Source organism: Lissotriton vulgaris, chromosome 5, assembly GCF_964263255.1.
Source record: "Lissotriton vulgaris chromosome 5, aLisVul1.2, whole genome shotgun sequence".
NCBI lineage: Eukaryota > Metazoa > Chordata > Amphibia > Caudata > Salamandridae > Lissotriton > Lissotriton vulgaris.
In genome coordinates this window covers 290,130,496-290,156,694 of record NC_141693.1, presented here as the reverse complement: position 1 = coordinate 290,156,694, position 26,199 = coordinate 290,130,496, and positions in this window count along the sequence as shown.

Genomic DNA, 26,199 nt, shown 5'->3' with positions numbered 1-26,199 from the left:
CAAACTCTGGAACTCTCTTCCCTTGGATTTGCGGATGGAGAACTGCCACTTTCGCTTCCGTAGAGCCATGAAGACCTGGCTTTTTGTTCAATAATCTTTCTCCTAGGATTGTATTTTTGCTGCAATTGTCTTTCAGCGCCGGGAAACCCTTACGGGTAGCTGTCGCGCTATATAAACTTAATAAATAAATAAATACATTTTTATAACCAGTTACATACAATTCATTGCAAGATGGTATTTAAAGCCAAACCATTATCGTTAGTAGCCGTGAGATGTATCACGCGGGAATTAAGAAAGTGCTCATATCAAAACAGTGTACTACCCCTCAACAGGCTTGCATCCAAAGAAAACATAAATGGCCTAAATATCATTACGAACACCCTGCTCCACGTGGTGTACATAAATGGTACCTTTTTAGATGACGTAAATGCGCAAGACAAAATGAATGTCTGTAACACAAAAAGTACACTTAGAAAACTGAATTCAAACCCAAAAAGGGCCATAAATTGGTGTTCATTCAATTCTCAGGCGGCGGTTAGCTTGGGTAGAATCATCAGGCAGAATAATTTTCTATAGAGCGTAGATTGTGGGAAAAAAGTGCACAGTAGCTATCATAGGTCTACCACTATTTTAATTTACTCTCTGCACAATAATGTCCTTTCTGGCCTGGATAAGGGGAATGGCGTGGGCAAAATTGCAAATCAATGATTGGCTGGGTAGGGGACATTATGGAAAACTGTAGCAGGAGACAAACATAGTATTCAGCAAGTTGATGAGCGCAGAGCATCTGTCACAGAATGAAGATGACAGTTAACTAGGTTGCCCTACTGAAACAGTTTATAGCAGCCAACAGACTCCTAAGTTAGTTATAGTTATCTAGGCTGGAATCCAAAATGTCATCGACACAAACAGTTAAAAATATTTATAAATCGACTCCTGCCATTGCTACCCCCTCCCTCCCTTATTCACCCAGACAAGTATGGCTTTATGCCTCACCAAGGCACTAGACATTTCATCTGCTGGATACACATCACTTTGGAGCATCAACGACATTTTAGTTATCCAGCCACACTTATGCTTCTGGTTTTTTAGAAAGCATTTGATTCCTTGGACTGGTGCTGCGTGGCCCAGGTTCTCTCCTTTCTGGGATTTGGACCATGTTTCCAATTCTTCATAATGGTGCTCATCCACGGGCACAAGTCAGACTTAATGGCATAGTATCTTCTCCCTTCAAGATCTGCAGGGGTACCAGGCAGGCTTGCCTGCTCTCAGTAATACTATTTGCCTAGCAATTGTGCCACTGGCAGTCTGGGTTCGCTTTGATGCTCAAATCTGGGGCTTCCAATAGCTGGACTGCCTAGAAGACCGCATCGCATTGTATGGTGATGATGTTCTGCCCTTCCTATACCATCCTCATATTACGGGACCCCAATTTCCCCAGATGCTCTGCTTCTATGGTGATGCCTTAGACTGGTGGTAAAAAGAAATAAATCTTTCCTCGTCCCTATTTGAGGGTGTTGGGATGTAGTTAACTGGCAATACTGCATTCCCATTCACAGATTTAGCTTTGCCTACTTGTAGTGACCATTGCTTTAGAGCCCGAGCTCAATTGGAGCATAAACCTGTCAATGTTGTTGCATCAGACCCATTGGACTTGGCTTAATGGGCCACCCTCCCACTTAATGTCCTGGGAAGAGTGGCGCTTTACAAAACAATTGCACTTCCACAGTTACTTTACATAGCAACATTTTCATCTCTTTGGCCCCCAAACCTGGTACACTGGCACTCTCAAACTGTTTCCAATTGCCCTATGATGGCGGCTTGGGGATGCCCACCGATGGTCGGCTATACTACTGGGCCACAAAGCTTCTTATAGTCAATGACTGGCTGTTTTGAGATCCTGATGACCCTGCATTCCATCAAGAAATCTCCCTTCTGGGCCAACAGCATATCCTGCAATAATTATATGACACCATGCCTTCCTGTTCTTTGCTCAAGACCACGAGAACCACTGACCTGTGTTAGCGAAGAGCCCTCCGCCAGATTGGGTGGGACCGATGGTTGACGTAGGTGACCCACTTGTGGTTGAGCTGTTGGGATACCTCAGGTTTTCACCTTGTAGGGATTCACACACTGGGACCTTATAGGCAACAAACATCTGTTATTTCAGCGCCAAGAGGCCCATAGTGGTGAACGTGCGCTTTACAAATACTCATGTTATGTTAGGCATCTCCTACCTTGGGGACATCTGGAGGGGTTCCCATATAAAATCATTCCGTTACCTCCAGGAGAAATTCACCTTCCATAAGACCCAATTCTACATTTACCTGCAGCTCCGCCTCGCACCTGCCAAATTTCCCTCATTCTGTGAGACCTGCCAGAATATAGTCCCCTGGAAGTCCAAATCATCTCATTGCCACTGGGCCAGGACGGCATCTCTGTAATAAACAGCTCCTTAATTCTGAACTCCCTCGAAACCTTTGGAGCCCTACGGGCCAAGTGGCAGCACTGGATTGTAGATTTAGTTGAAAGCGACTGGCAGGATGCCAAGATGGTCCAAAGGGCAGTGGCATAGCATGAGGGGGTGGGGGTGCTGTCGCTCTGGGCGGCACAAGTTTTGGGGGCAGCGCAGCCTCAACCTCCCCTGCTCTTACATAGGGCCACCGCAGGCAGCAAATGAAGGGACCGCCATAGGCGCCAAAAGGCCTGGCTATGCCACTGCCAAAGTGAAATGGTCATCCCCTCTCATTTACACCTAATCCAACTGAAATACCTTCATATTGCATACTATATCCCGAGACAGCTTTGAGGCTATGCACTCTCCCGATGCCTCCCCTCGTTGTGGAGCCGAGGATGATGACTTCTTCGATATGGCATTGGCATGTCCAATCATTGTTAAATACTGTTCCTCCATCTTTATGACACTATTCGTGATTCTGGGGAGACTCGTTGAGTGTTCCCCTCATGTGGCCTTGTTGGGTATTCTGTAGGATGGGTATGGGACGTAGGGATGAGCATGCACTGGAGGGAATTCTCGTGGCTAAGCGTGACATCTCTCACCACTGGATATCCCCCACACTTCCCACTATTAAGGGGTGGTATTGCGTGATGGACTGGCATGCTTCAGCTTAAGGGCCCATTTGTTCTGCCCCGTGGTGCCCCCGGAAGCATGGGAGGATCAGGGAAAAGTGGAGGGAATACTACGGCCTCGATGGCGATTGACATGCGAGCCTCCAACCCTTTTATTGTCTGGTGTCACAATCATGACATGATTATGTTGCTACTGAATAATGGTTTTGATCTTTGTTGTAAAATCAATAATATTTGGTTTATTAAAAGATATATACATATGTATAATATTTGTTAAGAAAAAATGATACTTTATACAAATGCTCAAACTGCATTCTTCCGGGATTGTCTGTCTTTGGAGCAAGGCTGAATCATACAGCAGGAACACACTGAAGGTTCCACTTCCTTGCAGAAAAGAAGGGCTGTAGAATAAAAAAAGAAATGACAACATTTGAGAATCAAGGTGAACATGGTACACAAGGAGTTAGAGTATGCAGCATCATCTGGGATACAATTAACTGAGGGCCGATCTAGTACCACTGATTCCCCACAACTAGCTCTAAGTACTCTTAATGATTGATCATCAAAGCAATAAAAAGTTTAGCTGTGCCCATCATCTTGTCTGCCACTAGCACCTAGGATTTACTGCTTGAGCCACTAGTCTGCACTATTATGAATCGTTCTTGCGTCTCCACATGGGTAGGACTCTTGAAGCCTTTTGTTACCCACAAAGGTAGATAACCTTCATAGCATGTTGTTGAGACTTGCAGATTTTATTTCTTTAAAAAAAAGTCACATTTTAGTCCGAGTCTAGTCTAGGTAAAATGATAAGTTTCAGAAGAACAAGAGACACTTGAGTGCAATTACCAAAAGGCCAATCAAGTAACACTCCAGTTCATCCTGAATCAAATGTTCTCCAAAACATGAAATACCAAGTTTATCTAGGCTAAGCCTGTCACATCCATGACATGAATCATCATTTGGGATTCATTGATGCAAGTTACCTGTTCCAAGTGTAGTGTACTGCTACCTTTCTATGCATCTCATTTCCCATGAAAGCAACATATACAATCTGTGAAGCCCTTTGCATCTTCACTTATAGCTGAGCATGGAAATACAAGAATGGCCCTGGGAAGCAAGCATCTTGTTTTTTCAGGAAATGGTCTATAGACGTCAGTTGCATACTTAGGTCCAACTGATTGCTCATTACAAAGTCTATTCTTGGCCCTGTGATAGAAATATTTTAATTTTGTTGACACCTCTCAATACTCAGGGCTTGATTAAGATCTTGGCAGACAAGTTACTTTGTCACAACAGAAATAACAGGATTTATATTTCGGTGGTCAGGATATCCGTCACCATTGTGACGGAGTAACCCATCCATCAACCCATCCATCAACATCTAAATCTTAATCTAGTGTAATTATACTAGCATTATACTAGCAGCATACCACATATAAAAATAAAACTGATTGGCCTCAAAGTTGATATCATTCATCTTCAAGATCCCTCGCTTTTCTGATGATCCAATTCTTGTAAATGGAGAAAAAGTAATGGCGTATTATGGTGCAGATGTACTATTGGAAGGACACAATCTCTCTTTACAGCCTTTTATTTGTTTTCTCAAGAAGGGGAAAGCTATTGAGCTATGCTTCTCTATCACCATTGACATGTGTGCATATCTTTTCCACCTTATGCAAATGGTCCTGCAGCCTGTAAAACAATTGAATGGCCTGACTCATTGCACAATCCTCCTTGGTGACTTCTTGTGTCAAACTCTCAATAAGCAGTAGCAATTGGATCAGGCACTCCACTAGTCCCTGATTTGTCAACCTCAATTATCATTTCTGTGGAATTTGCATCCACTGGTGTGTAGCCTGTATTCATTGATAGACCTATAGTGCTCAAGGAGACAATGCAGTATGTAGAACATGGAATTCCAATGGATTGAAGTCATCTGCATGGGAGCGGGACTCTGAAAGATCCTCAGCTAACTCACGGCTTTGAAGGAATTACTGAAATTAGCACAAATCCTGCGACAGTTGACCAGTATGTTGTAATCTGCTTCTTCTTGAAGCAACCACCATGTTCAACACAGCCGCAGCCCACTCTAGGGAAAGAAAAACATATGTCTAGCTCCACCACAACAAGTTCTTTGGCTTTGACTTTATGAGGAAGCTCTCTTCTCCGGTTTGGGACTTTTACGTAATCTCAGGCATTACGAGTAATTTACACAATGCAAAATTCCTGAAATTACACCAGATTACATCAGTTTAATGAAGATTACTCCCATACCTAGTTTAAGGCAGCCAACGGGTCTAAAGGAATCAGTGCCATCAAGGGCATTGGCATGTCACATAGTTCTGCTATTAGGCCTGGGTGGAATTTTTAACTGCGCTCACAAAATCGGAGGATCCGTGTTACTTCTTTAATGCTGAGTTCCTGCCAAATTCTGCCAATCTCCGGGCCCAATTCACAGAACTAATTTAAGACAAAATCCTAAACTTACTACTTTTGGTATTCACAGAAGTTAAGATTTTGTCTTAAGACAGACTTAAGACAGATTTAAGTTAGGATTATGTCTTAAATCTGTCTTAAGTCTGTTTTAAGACAAAATCCTAACTTCTGTCAATACCAAAAGTAGTAAGTTTAGGATTTTGTCTTAAATTAGTTCTGTGAATCAGCCCCTCCATGTCGCAGATTTCTTTTTGTTAGTTTCATTTTATGTTTGAGCAATGCAGTGACAATGGGAACAATGCGAGGCTCCAGCAAGCGAGGTGACAAGCATGAGCGATGTTTGTCAGCCCCTAGCAAGATTTCTTGTCGCTAGGAAGCCTTCCGACATGATTTTCTAACGTGAGCAGGCGCAGTCAGAGCCTGCTTTTCAAGCAGGTTTTTTACTGGGGCGGAAGCACAATCCATTCGAATGACCATGTGCTCTTGCGCACGCACTACGTGTTTCTGTTCACTCCGATTTTTCAGCGCGCATGTCGCTGCTGATGCTAAATCGCAGCACGAGTGGTGTAAAATGCTTTTTTTCCCACCCATTGGCTGATTTCCGTGTAATCTTGCAAAGTTTTTATATAACTCTGCAGATTTCAGTGGAGTAAAATTCCGCAAGTTCCGCCCACTCCTAGCAGCCATGAGGATTCTGGTGTGTCCTGTGCTGAACTGATGCCTGACGGAGCAGGATTAGAATCGCATCACAACTTCAAATGCTCCATAAATTAAACGTTTAATGATTTCTCCAGAATCTTCACTAAATTAAGTAGTAAACATGAAGGACATCAATTTACCTGGTTGTTAGAAATTGGTCTCTTCTTCTATGGGTCTGGTTTAGTCTCATGTCAGACCACTATAATTTGCTTTTCAGCATATTTATAAGTAACTATTTTATAAATTGGCTCTTGGTAGAAGAATTATGCAGAGGAATTAGCCGAAGTATGCAAAACGAAAAGGCAATTTATGCTGCACATTTTGTGTCAATATTATTTTCTGGTTTTGTGTTTTTGAAATACATTGATATAAAAGTCATTGCAACACTATGAGAGACACGCATGTGAAGATTACATAAGAAAAGTGCACATTCACTAGATCCTATTGAAAATCCTATTCAGCAGCAAATACTGATTTTGCCCTGTACAGATGTACTTGAATGCTATTTTGTTAAAGCTGTCCCTTCTAACTCCCAGAGTAAAAGAGTTGTGTAGAGCATAGAACCTTACACATAGCAGAAAACAAAGGTACATGTGCACACTTTTTGTAATAAAAGGTGTTCCTTGTTTTATTCTGCGTATCCCAGCTGAAGATTAGAACCAGCCTTCAGTTTTAGATTAATTTGTTGTCTATTTTAGTGGCTTCTAATAGCACCTCTGTGATTGGCTGTATGTCAGAATTTCAGCCACTTAAGCATTCTGGTATATACATATCAATATCAAAATGTCAATATTAAAGATATTGGCTTTATATACTTATAGTGAAAAGCTCCAAAATATTGACTACAAAAATATCAACCAGGAAAAATTAAGTATCTAAAGGCCTGGTTACAATCTTGGCGGATGGGATACTCTGTCACAAATGTGACATATATCCCATTCGTCGTATTACAATTCTATTAAATCCCATGGTACAGCAGTCACATTTGTGATGGAGTATCCCATCTGCCAAGATTGAAATCAGGCCCAAAGTATTAGTACCAAATATCTAACACAAACATATATTATTTTACCAAATAAAACAACATTACATTTACATTGAATATTCACTAGAAAAATAAAGTTTACTCAAATATTGCAAACTTAATATTAAAAATATTTCTAAATCATATTATCTAAACTATAAATAAAAGTCAAACAGCCTTATTCATGAAGGCTAAATCGGCTCGCAAAGGGCCGGATTCTGAGAATCCGGCCCTTTGCGAGTGCGATTTTTGCATTTGGGATTCAGCATCCCAAATGCAAAAATCGGTAATTGCTAAATCGCTAAATTGCGAGGAATTACATTTAAGGAATCTCTATTTGAGATTCCTTAAATGCAATTCATGAAGCATTTGAAAATTGCGAAAATGCAATTTTGGGCCGCTATTTACCGAGAGGTCAGACCTCTCGGTAAATAGCAAAAACTTAGAAAAATGCTTTTAAAAGCATTTTTCTAAGTTGCATGTTGCACACACACATGTCCTTTGGACATGTGTGTGCGCAACACCTGTTTCAATTTGCATTTAAGGGGTGCTACAGGGTGTCCTTTGGACACCCCTGGCACCCTTTAAATCGCTATCTTATTTGCGAGTAGCACATTGCTAATCGCAAATAAGGAATACTCCCCATGCATTACTATGGGCCTTTTGGCCCATAGGAATGCATGGGGAGTTATTCCTTATTTGCGATTAGCAATTAGCTAATCGCAAATAAGGAATCAGTGGGAATCGCAATTAATATTGCGATTCCTACATGATTACCGTTTTGCGAGTCTCAAATAGCGATTCCTTATGATTCGCTATTTGAGCCTCGCAAAACGGCCCGATCATGAATCAGGCTGTTAATTTTTTTAAATGTGTTAAATATAGTATAACTATTTTTTTAACACATTTTTATTATTTCTTTTAACTTCATAATCTTATACTTTACATGTAGTATGTGAGATGATACTTTTTTTTAACAAAAGTACTTGAGAATCTACTATGCATTACAGAGGTAAACGAATGTCTTCGCTGTAAACAATATATACACGCTTATAGTGTGCTACATATAGGTCTACCAAGTATACATATGGCCCATAATGGTAGCTTAGCTTACAGCAGCTCTATACAAGCAACTATTATTGCAATTGACTTATAAGTGTATGTCGAACCTTTTCATGGTACTCCAACGCTTGTGTATGTACATCGTTCGGGGCGTTACTATAGATTGCTCTTTCATCTGACTCTACTGATTGCCCTAAGGGGTGGCAATAGAGTGCAGGTCTTGTGCTTTCAGGGCTTCTAACATAATATCCCAATCTAATGCTATCCGGTTCTTACGCAGGCCCCTGGCTTCCTCCCTCCGAATTTCAGCACTTACTGCACTGCCCCAGCAGAGCAAATCATTATACCACGCACGAGCTGAAGGGGGATTCTTGGACTTCCAATGCATTGTAATTGCCCGCGTTGCCAGTAGCAGCGACAGGTTCACACATCTGTATTGTACATTGCATTTGGTGTATGACTTATGAAGACCCAGAAGACAATCTTCCATAGTATTAGGTATGGTCCTATGTGTAGCTCCTTGCGTGTAACATCTCACCGTATCCCAAAACCCTCATAGACGCGGGCAAGACCAGACCAATATTTCTTTCTTTTATTTATTTAAAGAGTTTTATATAGCGCTGGCTAGACCTGGAGGTATCAGAGCGCTTTACATGAGAATCAACAATGTAACAGAAAAAGTTCAACAATTACACAATAAATCCCAAAAAGTAGGCAATCCAATTAAGAGAGGAGAGAAAAGTAGTGGAGGGGACAGGGGAGGTGAGAGAGGGAGGATAAGGGAAGAGACAATAAGGAGAGACGAAAAGAAGTCTGTCTAAAGACCGACTGGGTAGGTGAAGACCAAGGAGGGAAACCACGGCCCATCTCACCTATAGCTAAACCAGGTAGCTCCATCGGGCATCAGATAAAAAAGTTCAGTCTCAATACATTGAGAGAGGGGAGAAGGAGAGACATAAATAGAGGGAGGATGCAGTAGGAGACGACAGGAGGGACGAAAGGAAGTGCAACAATGTGGTTTAACAGTATAACAGAAAAAGATCAACAATTACACATTACATTAAACCATCAGCAATACATTAGGGGCCAGATGTAGGTAGGCATTTACCGGTCGGTAACGGCCGAATTCGGTCGTTACCGACCGGTAAATGCAATTTGAGATGTAGGGCCCTGTATTTTACAGAATCGGTAAATTTACCGATCGGTAAATTTACCGATTCTGTAAAATACCGAATCGGTATTTTTTCCGATTCGGTAAAATTGATATGTAGGTGGGACTCTTCTGAGTCCCACAAGCATTACAGAATCTGTATTTTACCATCAAATACTATTTGATGGTAAAGTACCGATTCTGGTGTGCATGCACATGTGTGCATGCACACCTGTGCCATATGACAGGCAGACCTGCCCTTAGGGCAGGTATGCCTGCCACATGGCCCGAACCTTTTTTGGGGGTGCTAGAGGGTGTCAAAGTGACACCCCCTGCACCCTTGTCAGAATCGGTATTTACCGATTCGGTAAATACCGACCGGTAATGCCCCATTCATTCCTATGGGCTTCAAAGCCCATAGGAATGAATGGGGCATTACCGGTCGGTATTTACCGAATCGGTAAATACAGATATTTACCGATTCGGTAAAAGGAACATCTGGATGTTCCTACATATCCACCCCTCAGATTTACCGATTTTTAATTACCGAATCGGTAAAATTCGGTAATTAAAAATCGGTAAATCTCATTTACCTACATCTGGCCCTAGGAGAGGAGAGGAAGGAGAGAGAAAAGAAGTGGGGGGTAGGTGAGGTGAGAACGTGAGAATAAGGGAAGAGACAACCGTAGAGACGTGAGGAAGTCTGTCTAAAGATCGACTGGGTAGGTGATGACCAAGGAGGGAATCCACGGTCCATCTCCCCTATAGCTAAACAAGGTAGCTCCATCGGGCATCAGACAGAGTAGTTCGGTCTCAGGTGTCGAGGGAAGAGGTTTGCAGAAAAACAGGATGGGAGGGAGAAACGGCAGAAAGACGAAGGAAAGTCTGCCTAAAGACCGGCTGGGTAGGTGACGGTCGAGGGGGAAGTCCCAAAACCCATCTCCTCTATAGCTATCAGGTAGCTCCACCGGGCTATGGCCAAATTGCTATGTCTCAATGGGAAACATTTAAATAACATGGAGGGCAAAATAAATGGAGCGTAGAGGGGAGGGAACAGGGACGATGAGAAAGGGAGGATAGGGGACGAGACAACAAGGAGAGATGAAATGAAATCTGTCTAAAGGCTGACTGGGTAGGTGACGACCAAGGGGGGAGTCCATGGCCCATCTCCCCTATAACTAAACCAGGTAGCTCCATCGGGCATCAGTCAAAATGGTTCAGTCTCAAAACATTGAGAGAGGAGGGAAGGAGAGACATAACTAGAAGGAGGATGCGTAAAGAGATGACACGAGAGATGAAAGGAAGTCTAGCTAAAGACCGACTGGGTAGGTGATTTCCAAGGAGGCAATCCCCTACCTTTCTCCCCTATAGCTAAACCAGGTAGCTCCATCGGGCATCAGACAAAATAGCTAGATCTCAAATGACAAGGGAAAATTCACAGGTAAAAAGGGTGGGGACTAGGGCCAGGACAAGGTGAGGACAGAGGTCAGTAACAGGCAAGGGGAGAGGAGTAGAGCGGGGAGGAAAGAAAAAATTACAGATGTTCTCAAAAGGGTGGGAGCAGTCCTAGACGGGTAGAGTAAGTCAAAGGTAAGCAGGGGGGAGGGGGGACAAAGTCATCTTTAAAGGAAATGATGGGGTCAGGCATCCTTGGACCCTGTTCCAAATAAAAGAGTGTCGGGAGCGTCAGATCTTTGTAGGGTTGGGGGCGCCCATTAGTTGTAAGACAGGCAACAAAGAACACCCCTGGCGTCCCCGGACGCCCTGCCCTGTAGGTGCGCTGGGACCCAGTGGAGGCTGCCATTTTGCCTCGCGTATGGGTGAGGGGAGGAGGGGGTCGCTCACCTCGCTTCTTCAGCAACCAGAAGCTCAGGGCAGACAAGCTGGCATGTCCACATGGCGGCGATCAGTGCTTTGCTGTGATGAGGTCCCTTAAAGCTTGCGTATGATCCCAGGGCTCGGATGCTGCGCTGGACTCGAGGGGTCCCAGAGCAGAGTGTGTGGAGGTCCCGCAGAGCTGAGCTGGCCGCGGCAGCAGCTCGTCTCCCACACTGCGACCCAGAGAGCCTTGGGGGGTGTTCATGCGTTAGGCTGCCTTGGAGCTCGCCGCAGGGCCCACCTCTGTCTGTGACCGTTGTGAGTTACTGGGCCAGCGCTGCTCCTGCTGCCAGTACTCCCGCTTGATACCTTGGCTAGGGCCAGCTCCGGGGCTCGGGCGCAGCTCCACTCTGAGCCCCACTCTCCACTCTGCAGCTGCAGCAGCGGGCGCGAGGACAAACGTCGCCACCTCCTTACACCCCAGCTCCCCGGGGATGACGCTCCATCCGGTCAACTTCTTATTTGTGTGTTATTTGCTCCTAACCTCCTGCCTTGTTCTTCTCTGGTCCCCAGGTTTGCTCGCTTGTTCCAGGTTGTGTGTAGCACGCTGATTCCTCTTTCCGCCGCGCTGCGAGGCTAAGGTTGCTCCCTCACAGTGGCATCTCGGGCAGTTATGTTGGGTCTGCGGGAACATCGTATCTAATCTGTGTGGGGTAAGGTATGCCCTATGTAAAATCATTTTTTCAATAAACTTAACTTTGGCATTACGGGAGGTTTTCCGGGTATGTTCTATGAGTCTCTCCCATTCCTTGTCCTCAATGGCCTTCCTATGTCTTCCGCCCATGCATTGCATAAAGAAAGAAGGGCGATCGCTGTATGCGCTCGAATCCTTATATATAGCCATTTCATCAGGTGTCTCCCACGGCCCATATAATAAAGTGCTTTAATCAGTTCGTAGTTGGTGGGTTCCTGCCTTTGTGGGGTCCAATGTGTTTTGACATAATGGGTTAGTGCCGCATGAACGGTGTCCCGGCGCCCGACTCCCGAACAAAATTGTCACGATCTAGTAGCTGGCCCTCATTAAATAAGTCTGATACCGTGCTAATTTCTTCTTCCAACCAAGGCGTTATTGTGCGTTTTGTTATCCTCCTGACTGCTAGTGGTATACCCAATAAGGGGATGTTGCTGCATTCGCAGGGTGCGAGCTTGTGTACTGTAGCGCCGCCTTCCAACAAAATAGAGTATAACTTTTTCTATAAAAACCAATATAAATTAAGTATAAGTGTAATTAGAAACAATAAATATACATAATATATTTTAAAAGAATAAGAAAAAAATGCACTTAACTTAAAATATATCAATTTTAACACAAGAATATTTAACCTCACAATATAGATTACGACCATAATTTTTTTAATATTCATAATTATAAAATATAAAACAATAACTATATTAGATTTTATTTGTTTTTAATAAAATCAACCCAATATAGCATTTTGTAATTGTTAATACATTTAACAATATATACACATACTTATAATATATTTATAACCCCATATAGCATTTTGTAATTGATAATTCATTGAACAATATATACACATATTTATAATATAGTTATAATTTAATGAATCATTGCAATTCTTTTAAATAATAATGTATGGACAAAACAATTCCTCCAACTTATGTGGAAAAAAACTGCTTCTCTTTATTCCAACCAAGCACTCCCTACAAGAGATTAAACCCTCTTTACAAAAGGCTCAACAGTGAACAATAAACACCCTATGTAAGAAAAGGGGTTATTGCCAACTCTCTGAATGGCACATAAAGCAGTCCTAGTAGGGACTACGAAGGCTGTCCTTCAAATTTTACATCTAGTAGTATTGAGTATCATTGGAGCTGCTACACCCCTATATCTCAGATCCAAATGTGATCAATGGCACAAATGTTCTCCTTATATGCTTTAAGGAATGGAATTCTAAATCCCACCCTCACCCCATGCTCAACCTTTTTTAATAATTGTATTTTTGACAGGGCATCCCTGCTTAATCTTTCAAGGTGCTAGATTTTCTTCAGGCTTGGGCCCAGAAGGTATCCAAGATATTTTAAAGTGGTAACTCGGAGCCTTCAGACCATCTATAAGTCAAACTTAGAGGCCTATTAGGATGGCGGACGGACCCGCGTCCGTCCGCCACCCCGAGGTGGAGGGACCGTCCGCAGGGGCAGCGGTGGTCCCTCCATACCAATTAGGATATGACCGTCACCCTGGCGGTCACATCCCGTATCTTTAACCTTGTTGCGGGTGCTGCTTGAAGCAGCACCCGCCACAAGGTTCAAAATGCATGCTGTGCATTTACATGCACAAAGCGGCAGGCACCGCTCGGTGCCTGCTGCTTTGTGCATGTAAATGCAGGGGGGTACCATAGGTACTCTCCATGTGCATCCCCCACCCCCAACACACTGGGGTCCCGCAAGGGCCCCCCAGAAACAAATCTCCACCTGCTTTTCCACGGCGGAAAATCCGCTGTGGAAAAGCATGTTTGCACACACATGGTAATTTGGCTGGCGGTGTCTTGCAGACACCGCCACCAAATTGCGGTCAACACCCCGCGGATCAGCGGCGAATGGACCTGACGTCCGCCGCTGATCCCACCGCCATCATGATCTGTCGGGGGGTGTTTTCAGGGTCCGCAGCGGGGAATCCGAATCCTCCGGGCCGGCGGTGGCTTCCACCGGCCCGGAGGATGCGGATTCAGAGCAATCATAATCGACCCCTTAGTCTTTCATTACAGAAGATCATGATCTTTGTTTTGCTTTTATTAGTAGACAGTGAATAATTCACAACAATCAAATAAGGAGTTTAACTGCATCTGGAGTCCTCTTTCATTCTGAGCAATTAATGGTTGCATGATTCACGTGCAGAATAGGTGATACTTCAAAGGACTCAGTTGAATAGTATTGACTGCGCGTCTGCGGGGACCAGCAGTCTTTGCATCCGGCAGTGTGTAGGTGGTGCAGAAGGTAAATAATATTATCAAATGGGTGCAATATTCTTTTGGCCCTAAAGGGCAAAGCAGGGGTTTTGTTTATGACACACACATAGAAATGGCCCTGCTGCCCCAGGAGCTTTCTCCCAGCAGGTGGGGGTCATTTGTTCTTTTTCCTTGTTTGGGACTGCATGCCTTTTTCTAAATATGGCAGTCCTTCTACCACAAATAAACTGGGCAAAGGTTGACGAGGTACTTCACTTAACTTTAAATGAGGAAGCAGGGCTCCTGCTCCATCCAATTCTAAATCAGGCGCCTTAATGTTTTCGAGAGGGTTACCTTAGAAACTCAGTTCAATTAATTTTTTAGATCACGAAACACCACAAATGAGGTGCCCAAATAAGGTGCCCACCCAGGCAGAGAATACTTTGCAACTCTGTTTAATAAGAAAAGAAGAGTTTCTCTTAAAGCCAGCCTCGATTAACGGAATTATATTCTTTGTTATTCATCCAGGCCTGGATTTTAATTAAGTCAAGCTTTGTCTATATCTTGCTGAAAATACCCACAAATAAAATTAATTGAATATATTGCAGGGGGTCCACAATTGCTCTTCCATATGTAGGTAAGTTTTTACTAATTAGAAATAATGCCTAATTTAAATGTGGTTCACTTAGCCTTACTAGTCCGCAAAGAGCATGCATTGACAGCTATTCATATTTGAAGAATAATAGTGCAAATTTATTTTATGTGAACAAGCCTTTCTCTCTGTGTGCTTGTGTGTTTGTCCATTTCAGAAAATCAATTGAAAAAGAGGCCTCAACTGTGGTGTCTGTAAGGTAATATTTGTGCTCTCTTCCTGAGGTTTCCTGCTCTCGTTGTATGTATGTTTATCATTAGCAATACAAACCATTTCATTGTTGTGTTACATAAAATGACAATCTGTTTCCTTAATTAGTTATATGTAGCCTAACCGATACAGTGCATTAGGAAGTAGGTGTCTCTAGAAGCATCTTGGGGCATATTACCAAGAATAAGCGATAATTATCGCTAAGCTTGGTTAGTGGCTATAATTTTATCGCTGTGCTTCGCCTATTTATATCGCTTAGAAACCTTACTATTATCAAGGTTTATCTCCTAAGCGATAAAAATCGGCCGAAATGCATGAATATCGCTGAAAAGTCAGCGATATTCATGCATTACCGAGCTAATGCTAACAGCCATGTTATCCACCTACCATTGGATAACATGGCTAAGAACTGCTCTGGGCAGGCGTTAGCTTTTGGAGATATTCGCGCTTAGCGCAAATATTTCCAAAAGTAGGTAATAGGAGATAGCGATGTTAGCGACTGTTTCCAGTCGCTAACATTTGGCACGCCCACTTTGCATGTCATTAGCGATAATTATCGCTGACATGCAAAGTGGGCCCCAAGATGATCGCTATCTCCTACTAGCTGTCGCCAACTGGTGTTAGCGACAGCTAGGTAATAGGGCGATAAAATTATCGTCTCTTTAGCGGGAAAAATTCCTGCTAAAGCGGCGATAAGGCCCTTGGTAATTTGCCCCCTTGTTTACTAGATTATTGATTGGTTTTTGTTTTGCAACATTGCTAGTCCAACCCTGCCATGTCATATCATACCATGAAATGCGAGTGGCTTCTTTAATGCCTTATAAAAGCTGCTTTATTTTGGAGATGAACCAGTTCTTTGTGGACTTTCCTTGGGAACAGACCCTACTAAGTCTGTTTATTAATTTTCGCTTTTAGCCTTTTCTGAGATTCTTCACAAGGCAGACTCTGTGGTAATCCACTTATCGATCTCAATTTAGGGCCCGATTTTGGTCTTGGCGGAAGGGTTACTCTATCACAATGGTGATTAATATCCAGCCCTCCGAAATATCCTATGGGATTCATATTTTGGCGGACGGGATATCCGTCACCGTTGTGACAGAGTTACCCCTCCGCCAAGATGTTAATATTTTTACTCCTGCTAATTCCCAAATGACTAATTAATTCTTTTTTGCTATCTGTAATTATCATATTTTTTAAATAGTGAAACAGGGGGGTATACTGTTCCGCACTGACTATGGCAGACTCTCAGTGGGGTCTGAATGTAGTCACTGAGAGTCTGCCATAGTCCGTGTGGAACAGTATACACCCCGTTTCACTATTTAAAAAATATGATCATTACAGAAAGCAAAAAGGAATTAACTAGTCATTTAGGAATTAGTAGGAGTAAACAAACTAACATAGAATTTTACAAGAGGTCTAAAATATGGTCAATCTCTGAAGAGACTGAGGTAAAAACTAAGGGCCTGATATAGTTCTTGGCGGAGGGGTAACTCCGTCACAACGGTGACGAATATCACGTCTGCCGAAACATAAATCCCATATTTATTTACAGGAGCTTGCTTTAACAATCCCAAAGTGCTCTATTTTGTGTTTGTGTGGTCGACCAACTTTAGGCTTATTAGAGGGCATTGTTGAGCATTTGTTGTACACACTGAGTCAATAAATGAGACACACACTCGAGAAAAAATTCGAGACCAATTTAGATAAAATAACATCGATTTTTATATTAATTTAGACACCAAGATCATCGGAATCAGGTAAGTACTTTTGGAGTTATCGATTTTACAGAAAAACAGTAGAATAGTAAAAGCTGTCGGATTTGAGCCATGGGCCTCGAACACCGCAATGTTATCCTATGGGAGATCCATACACTGAATAGGTTGTCATATACTTGCAAACTGTTGTCAGGGTTGCTCTCTTGGATTTAAGGTACTTAGGGCCCAATGTCCATAGAACCACAAACAGTTTTGTTTTATCTGGAGCAAGGGGGTGCTGTTGGTTAGCAAGGGGGCTCGGGTGCAGAGGTGTTTTGTCCAATGGGTCACTTGCGTTAGAGGCTCTCACTTCTTAGGTTAGACCTGGTAATGGAGGCTAACAGGACATTGGGGCTACTCTTGGTGCTAGCCTAGGTGATGCTCATGTGCCTCGTCAGTAGGTCGATCTTAGCAGGATCGGTGTCCAGACTACACTTAACAAGTCTTGGATGCTGCAAGGGCTCCGGTACCCAGGGTATTGGTGCTGGGGGCTCCTGAAACATCTAGTGGCTCTAAACTCACTTGGGAGATGGGGCTTACCTCTAAGAGCCACAAAGTCCTTCTCTTGGGGTGCTGCTTCCTCAATGGACCCGGTGGTAGGAGAACGGTGTAGTAGGCAGATGTGGTTGGTGCCTAAAGACTACAGGGAAGTGGCTCCTCCACTTCAGGGGATAGGCTGACTAGTTGGCAGAGTGCTGGCAGCCCTCCAAGGCCCTGGGATGAGGCACAGCTTCTGGATGAATCGGGCCTTGCAATTGTTGGGACAGCAGGAGGCAGGAAGGGTTTGGTGCCAATTATAGCTGGTCCACAGTTCTTGCATTTGTTATTCTTCTTGGTCTTTCTTCTGTTGTCAGCAGACAAATCTGAATTCCTGGTGTCAGGGGGGCACGTAAATACTGAATTTAGGAGTGTTAAGGGGAGTGTAAGGTAGTAGCCAACGGGCTGGTTACTCCTGGGGTAACTACACTTCCTCTATAACCACACCCTGGGAAGATTTTGTATAAACCTGACCCAGAGTTCCTAGTTGTACCCAAAACAAGATGGTGAAACCCTTCCTTCACTGTTAGGTAGCCCACCTTAGGGGTGTGACTAGCCTGACAACGAAAACACCTTCTGACTAGCTTACTTGCCTGCCTGTCCTGGTGCCAAATGAGCCTCAGGGCAAGTGGTGGCATTCTTAGTTGTGGGGGAAGTCGGGTTGGCATATCAAGTGTGGCAGAGGCTTTAAAACCTCTGGCCTTGATGTGTTACAACTCTAGCCATCCTGCTGGAGGAGGCTTGAAAACCTTGCTCTGGAGCAAGCACTGGTTCTGACCCCAGAGAGCATGGGCTCACACCTGCAGGGGGTCAGAAACTTGTCTGTGCTGGCAGGCGGCATGCTACCAGTCAGTCAGCATACTAACAGATTAGTAGGATTTAGGGGGCACCTCTAAGGTGCCCTCTTGGTGCATGTCATGAGAGATCTGATACTGGCATCAGTATTGATTTGTCGAAAGGAGGTGTTTGATACCAAACACCATTATTGTCAGTGAAGCTGTTATGTAGCTGGGCAACTCGTAATTACCAGTGCCCAGTACATATACTTGAAATGGCTGCCTGATCACTTGTAATATCTAGCAATGGAATCATAAAACATAGGGGCATATCTGCTCGTGCAGATGATCCCACACGTGTAATATAATGCACCCTGACTTAGGGCTTTAGGGCCTGCTGTAGGGGAGACTTACATATATTGCATGCAGTGCCCGTGGGCATGGAGGGAGTGTGACATGTTGTGTTTTCACCATGGTGTGCACAATTTCACGCAGCCTGCAATGGCAGTCTGCATGCATTTGAGTGTAAGTCCCTTAGGGTGGCACAATACATGCTGCAGCTCTTGGGGACCCTCTTTAGTACCCATGCCCTAGATACCAGGGATAGCATTTCCTAGGGACTTACAGGGGTGCTAAAGTCCTTGCCAATTGGTTTATCAATTGAACATGTAATTTGTTATAGGGAAAGAGCACTGGCACTGGGGCCTGGTCAGCAGGAACCCAGTGCACATCAGTAGAAAAACATCAGTTCCAGTGGTAACAAGTGGGGGTGACCATGTCACATAGGGCCACTTTCCTTCAATATTGTAATGTGATGTGCATTGTTATAATGAGTTGTGGGTGATAAGGCGTTGCAGTTTGCTGAGAATGGTACATTTGATCTGTAGAAACATCAGCATTTGAGACTTGTCATGTTTTATATGACAGGGCAAAAGAGATATACGTAGTTTGAGGCATTGATCGAATTGCATTATACAGCCAATGAGAAAATACATCAACAAAAGCTAAAGGGTCATGTTGGTAATGGCATGAATAATTGGGTAGAAGCAAGATTGCATTTATGGAACAAAACTGGCATGAGAACATGTTAGAAATTGGGGGCTTGTTTCCTGAGACTGTTAATGGCTCAGACAAAAACAAAAGCAAAGAAAGTAATATGTGAACAAAATGAGGAGTAGAATGAGAAAGAGTGAGAATAAGAGGGAATCAGAGGAAGCATATTATTTATAGATGATATGATAACCACAATGTGACGACCTCAATATTGTGAGGTTCATGCAGAAGCACAAGAAGCAAGAATGAGTGATTAGATGGAATGGCATTCTGAATCAATCTTGAAGGCTGAACAGTCATGCGAAGCAAAAGTTGTAGAAATTAACACATTAAACCTTAGAGAAGACATATACCAATTTGCGTATTTGGATATTTATAAGGATCAAAGTAAATACATTCATAAAAAATAATTATTGTTTTTGAATTGAGAAGCATGCTACTCATGCATGTGAAAAACTTAAAAGATGGGGTGAGGATTTTGATGTGAAATTGCAGAAAGAATGAATTAGTCCAACATATAGAATGAGACTGACAGAACTTGAATTGCAAAAATAAAACATTGTACCATTGAGAACCAATCTCAGAGAATTACTTGATTTAATCAGAGACTGGGAGAATATGAAAAAGTATAAAGATTATTGGGCTCAGAATCCTGAGTAACCAGAAAAGATTAAGTCGAAAAGAGTTCTATTTGCAATAAGAGCCTGGAGAACCTTATGTGCATGTCCCTTTGACCTGCCACAATTTGTGGACCTTTACAAAGAATTTTCCAAAACTTAGAGAGGAACCAGAAAAGTGGTATAGTGAGGTATAGAAAATTGTGACTATTTCAGAGGTGCTCTGGGAAGATCCGGATGCAGTATTTTCAATTATTGGGCCTAAAGAAAGGTTCCACAGAAACAAGATATTTAGTCAAAAATAATGAGAGTGAAATAAAATGCAGAAGAGCGAGCTAATGCATATTGTGAGAGACTATGGCAAATTTGCAAGCAACACAGTGGAATTGATGACCCAACAAAGAAAGGTGTGTTTGGATTTGTTTCTTCTTACGTGTAGAATTTACTTAAGGAGGTCAATACACATCTTCAGCAAAGTGTGATGAGCTCGAAAGTGAAATCATTAGATGACATCTTTCCCTACTCGAAGTACTGTACTGAATATTGTGATTCTGAAAAAGAAAATGACATAGGAAAAGTTGATGCTGGCAAGAATCCAATTTTTTCTGAAAGGGATCATGGTGCTTTTCAGATTGGTGCTTAGGTAAAAATAAATCTCAAGGAAGAGGTGGAGGTTTTATTAACAATGATGATGGTAGCAACAACAATATTCAAATGAAATCGGGAGAGTCACATTTGCAATAGCTAATGGTAATGGAAAAGGAACTGTACTTTTATGGATAGAGTTAAAAATTAAACGCAAATGGTCCCTCAAATTAACCCATGCATGAGAATAGGAATTGGAACCCAATGGCACAGAATGGGATGATGCAGTCAATAGGCCCAGCCTAACCGGCATTTTTGCATAACATGCAGAATACCAGGCAGTTCAATGGGAATATGCATTCACCCCCAGTCCTACGGCGATGTACAATTGGAGAATGTTGTGGGTAATAGAAGATATAATGTACAGGTAGCCAGATAGTTTATGCAAGATGTAGGTTTATTAGAAGATCAATACAAGTTCCATGTAAGTCTCAGGTAGTATCAAGAAGATAAGTAAATAGATAGTCCCACCAGGAGCAAGATGTTAGTAGCTCAGCCCACACTCCTCAACTGTCATTCCACAGACACACAGGCACTCTCACATTCTAAACTCACTGACATCACGCACTCCAATATTCCACGCAGACACCACACTCACTCTGGCTTGAGCAACTAGAAAGGAGGAGAAACCAGGTACAACATATCCCCTTTTCTTCACAGGAAATAAACAGGAAATAAACAGAATAACTTACAACTAAGCAAATATAAAATGAAAGATAAACTTGCAAAGAAGCAGACAGATCAAAAGGAAAGGGAGAAAGAAATAGGTGAAAAGAATAAAGGAAGCAAAGAAACAAAGTAAAAGGATAAACCATAAAACATGGCACATATCCCCTTTTCTTCACAGGAAATAAACAAGAAATAAACAATGCGAACTTGAAAAGGCTTAAAGTGCAAAAACATAGAGTAGAAACCCCACTGCATTATACATATAATGGGAATGCACAACTTTTAACAAAGTAACCTCAATACTTAACCTTATCAATAATAACGCTAAGGCGTATTCATACCTGCACTTCCTTAATAATAACGCTAACGCGTTTTGAAACCTGCGCTTCCTCAATAATAACGCAAACGCGTCTTAATACCTGCGCTTTAATTTATGAAGCTAACACGTCTTAAAACCTGTACTTTAATTTATGAAGCTAACACGTGTTAATACCTATAATTCCTAAACATTGAAGCTAGCGTGTTTTGATACCTATACCGTGTTTTGATACCTGTACTTACCAAATTGAAGAATAACGCATTTTAATACCTGTATTATCTAAATATTAAAGTTTGCGCTATAATACTTGCACCATATACTTGTGCCATATAATAATTAGAGAATTGCATTGCGTCTTGCTACTTTCGCTGTAAAGTTAAATAGTACACACTTAAAGTTACACAAACTAGAGTGCACTATTAATAAATTAATTTAAAAACATGGCTAAAAGAACAAAATTCACACTGCTGGATGTATAGTGAAAGTAAGTCAGGCATCACATAAATATGTAGGTAGGGAACAGTTAAAGAGTGTGCGCACTACTCTCACTGAATAAATTAATAAGAGCAAGAAGACCAGCTTCTTCCTAACAATATCCTACGAATAAAGATGGTATTTGTGCTCAAGAATATTAAATACAGTACCTGACTACTTTATGAGAAGGCTAAAGAAGCAGTGAATAATATAACATTCAGCTAGAAGGAAAATCGTGTTATATTATATAAGACCGTGTTATTTGCTAAAAAGTTTTTGATCAGATTAGATTATTCATGCTCAAAAATTAATGTAGAATAATTAATACAGTTTAAACAATGTATATTACAACACCGGTGAACGAACTCTCTCACCCGAGTTGACAACTGTCTCTGCATTCAGTTAATTTCACGAATTTGTTAATGTCTGCGCAGGATAAATACTTTCACTCATGTAGAAGCGAGGATTTCAGGTATTGCCACATTTTCAAAACTAACTTTAAATTTAAAAGCGTGAACTGCAAGTATCCTCTTTTCTCGACAGTCCCACAGATATCCAAGTGAACTTCACTTTTAAAGATGGTGGCACGTCTCTTGACGCACGGCCGGGTGGCTCTGGGTACGTCTCTGCTGATCATTATGTAGCTGCTGTACAACCTAAATTCAGTATTTACTCAGACGGTGGATAAATAAAACTCCGGAAAAGGACAGCTGTCAATTTAACTTTATTGCCAGGCGCAGAAGAGCAAACGTGGTTGGCAGATGCAGTACAGCTGTAAGATAGCGTGACGTGACTCAAAAAATAACTCCTGTGTAAACACAATATGGCAGCATGTTTTTTACGTTGTCCAGGGTGGCTCTCGGCATGCCAGTGTACACAGGCGTCCAGTGGCAGCTCTGATCATTATGTAAGCTGAGTCGCCTCGCGAGGAGAAGCAGGTGAGTTTGTTCTAAATTTGAACTAAGACAGCGGTTTACTGTCTGCGTTAACATAGACGAACTGCTTGCCAAAGTACTAAACCACAGCCACTAAAAGTAAAGTAGACGCAGTCCTCTAGTAAACCAACAGTACTTACTCCTCAAATAAATTAAATGCAAAAGTACGAGGAAAACCTTTCCGGGCAAATAAAGATTATTTTAACCTCCAATAGATGACAGTACTCAACTATCCATACAATCCCGTTTTGTAAACGATTATAATTTCCTCTGACTTGTCAAAACGTTGCGATCGCTCATGTGAATGCTCTCCAGCCAGCCAGTTTCCTCCACCGATGATCTCATTAGAGCCCCCATGTGCATGTGCTCCGGATCATCTTAACAATATAATCCTCCACAGTTAGCACGCATATTGATCTTGGTTTGTTGGGACCGGTAACCGTTAAACTGATAAAAATAGGTCCGGTAACTTTAGGGATCGTTAAGCAGCAAACAGTAAACTGTAGGAGAACTGTAGGAACTGTCGCATGAAGAGCTCCGAGTCGTGACACACTTCAGCACTTCAGCACAATAAAATGTTCATTCAAATCAAAACCCTTGGTTAGTAGGCAGTCTGTTGGAAAGGGACACTGGTGGGACTTACCAGGGTTGTTCTCTTGTTTTCCGTTTCAGCAGCGATAATCTTAATTTGTTTTCAGTTTCACAAGTTCTAGTTTATTTACTTCTTTACCATTCTTGCACGCTGTAAATTCTTAATGCTTCTCAAAACGTCGCCAAATGTTGTGGGTAATAGAAGATATAATGTACAGGTAGCCAGATAGTTTATCCAAGATGTAGGTTTATTAGAAGATCAATACAAGTTCCATGTAAGTCTCAGGTAGTATCAAGAAGATAAGTAAATAGTAAATAGATAGTCCCACCAGGAGCAAGATGTTAGTAGCTCAGCCCACACTCCTCAACTGTCATTCCACAGACACACAGGCACTCTCACATTCTAAACTCACTGACATCACGCACTCTAACATTCCACGCAGACACCACACTCACTCTGGCTTGAGCAACTAGAAAGGGGGAGAAACCAGGTACAACAGAGAACATCTTTAATGTGATCGAAATATCATTAATCACACATGTTTTAACCGTTTGGGTGACATTGCATGCCAAACACATACTGCATCTGTGATGACCAAATAAAGGTGTCAGTTGTCTCATGTTGTCTACTGTATTCTCTTTGTTCTCACTATATGCATGAACTAGGCGGCCTTGTAAGTTCGTACCTCTATTAAAAGAGGACATGGGTTTTTGCTCAAGTCCGAGACAACTTTTAGTAGACTCCAATGCTTGGTGACAATCTTTTTAATGGAATTGGTATGGGTGCCAGCGGTTGATACACTCACCAATTGGGGGTCCTTTGGGCGATCCTTAACAGTTAACAGGGCTTCTCGATCATTATACCACGCTTGTTTCATAGATCTTTTTAGTAATTTAGACAGATAGCCAGGTGCTTTGAGTTAATCTTTTAATTTCTTCGCCTCGAAGAAATAGTCATCTCTAAAAGTACAATTCCTACGCAAACGTAAGAACTGTCCAAATGGCAATCCGTCTTTTAGTGCCTGTGGATGGTGACTTTTGTAATTTAACAACGTATTTCTGGATGTCGATTTTGTATATAGCGTGGATATAGATGGTTAGTCGCATCACTCTTGATTGTAATATCTAGAAAATTCATTTTATCAGTGTCAGATTCAAGCGTGAACTGCAGATGTGAACTTATTGCATTTAGCCACACATGGAAAGCCCGTAATAGTTCTTTAGGACCTCGCCATATAAAAAAGACATCGTCTATGTATCTCATCCATTGTGTGATATTGGCTGAGTAAGGATTAGACGCTTGGAGAATATATTCATTTTCAAAAGCTGAAACATAAATGTTAGCAATGTCTGGAGCGTAAACTGCCCCCATCGCGAATCCTTTCTGTTGCTGGTAAAAATCGCTTTCAAACAAAAAAATGTTCTCACATAGAGAGATTCACACACATTCCACAATAAAGTCCCTTGGTACCCTGTGCGGTCTAGGACTCGATTCCAACAGAGTGTTGAGAATAGAGAGAACCTCTTGTTGGGGGAGATTAGTGTACCAACTTTCTATGTCCATGGAGACAAGTAATCCAATGGTGGGATCAAAGTCCTGACCTTCTATCCGGTTAATAACCGCCATAGTGTCTCTAATGTATGTGGGTTGTTTAATCGCAAATGGTCGTATTAAATGATCTGCATATTGTGCCAGGGGTTTACGTATAGAATTGGAACCTTACACAATAGGCCGCCCTGGTGGTTGAATAGGGTCTATATGTACCTTTGGTAACATATAAATAACTGGTACTGTCTGTACCTTGTTAATAAGGTATGCTGCCTTTTTCTCATTAAGCCAGCCTCCTTCACAACCTAGTTTGCTCAAAGCAACGATTTCCTTGGTGAGCCTGGCTGGAGGGTTTGTCAATCTATTATAATGAGCAGCCACCGATAGATGTTTCAACATTTCGTTTTTGTATTTTTCCTTTTCCCAAAGAACAATCCCCCACCCTTATCAGCTGGTTTTATAAGCGCATTGGGGAGAGATTGTAGATGCTGCAATGCAGCTTGATGGTCTTTCGAGAAATTGGATTTGAAATGTATTTTTTCTTTAAAGAGATTCTCAATTTCTGTCAATATTGCATTTTCAAATGTTATTATTTCCTTTCTTATCATCGTGTTCATAGAATAAAAGGTAGACAGGTTTTTTAAGCCTGTACCTTCATTCATTGCTGGTGAAATGTTATTAGCGAAGTAATTTCTTAGTTTAACCGATCTAAAAAACCTGTACATTTCTAATTTGGTCTGAAACAGATCGTTCTTGTAGGGTACAAATGTTAATCCTGCTGAGAGGACTGCCACTTCGTGTTCAGAGAGAATATGAGAGGATAAGTTAAATATGGGGATAGTTTGATCTGGGTCAACCGTTCGTTATAATATTGCGAGTTTGGCGGAAACCAGGGGTGTATTGGTTGCAATACCATTCCCTCTTGCCTCCCCGCTGTCTCCGAGGAGGACCGGATCCTCTTCGTTCCTGGCCTAAAAAAGCCTGATGGGATGTTGAGGGCTGTTGATCATATTGTCTATATGAAGTGTCAGCTGAACGATCACTTCCTGTGTCTGAATTGGTATCAGAAAAGGTGGTCCTCTTTCTCATTCGTTGGTTGGAACCTTGAGACACATAGAAAGCTTAATTCAAATAAGAGTACGTTTTTCTTTTTTATATCTCCTGATATCA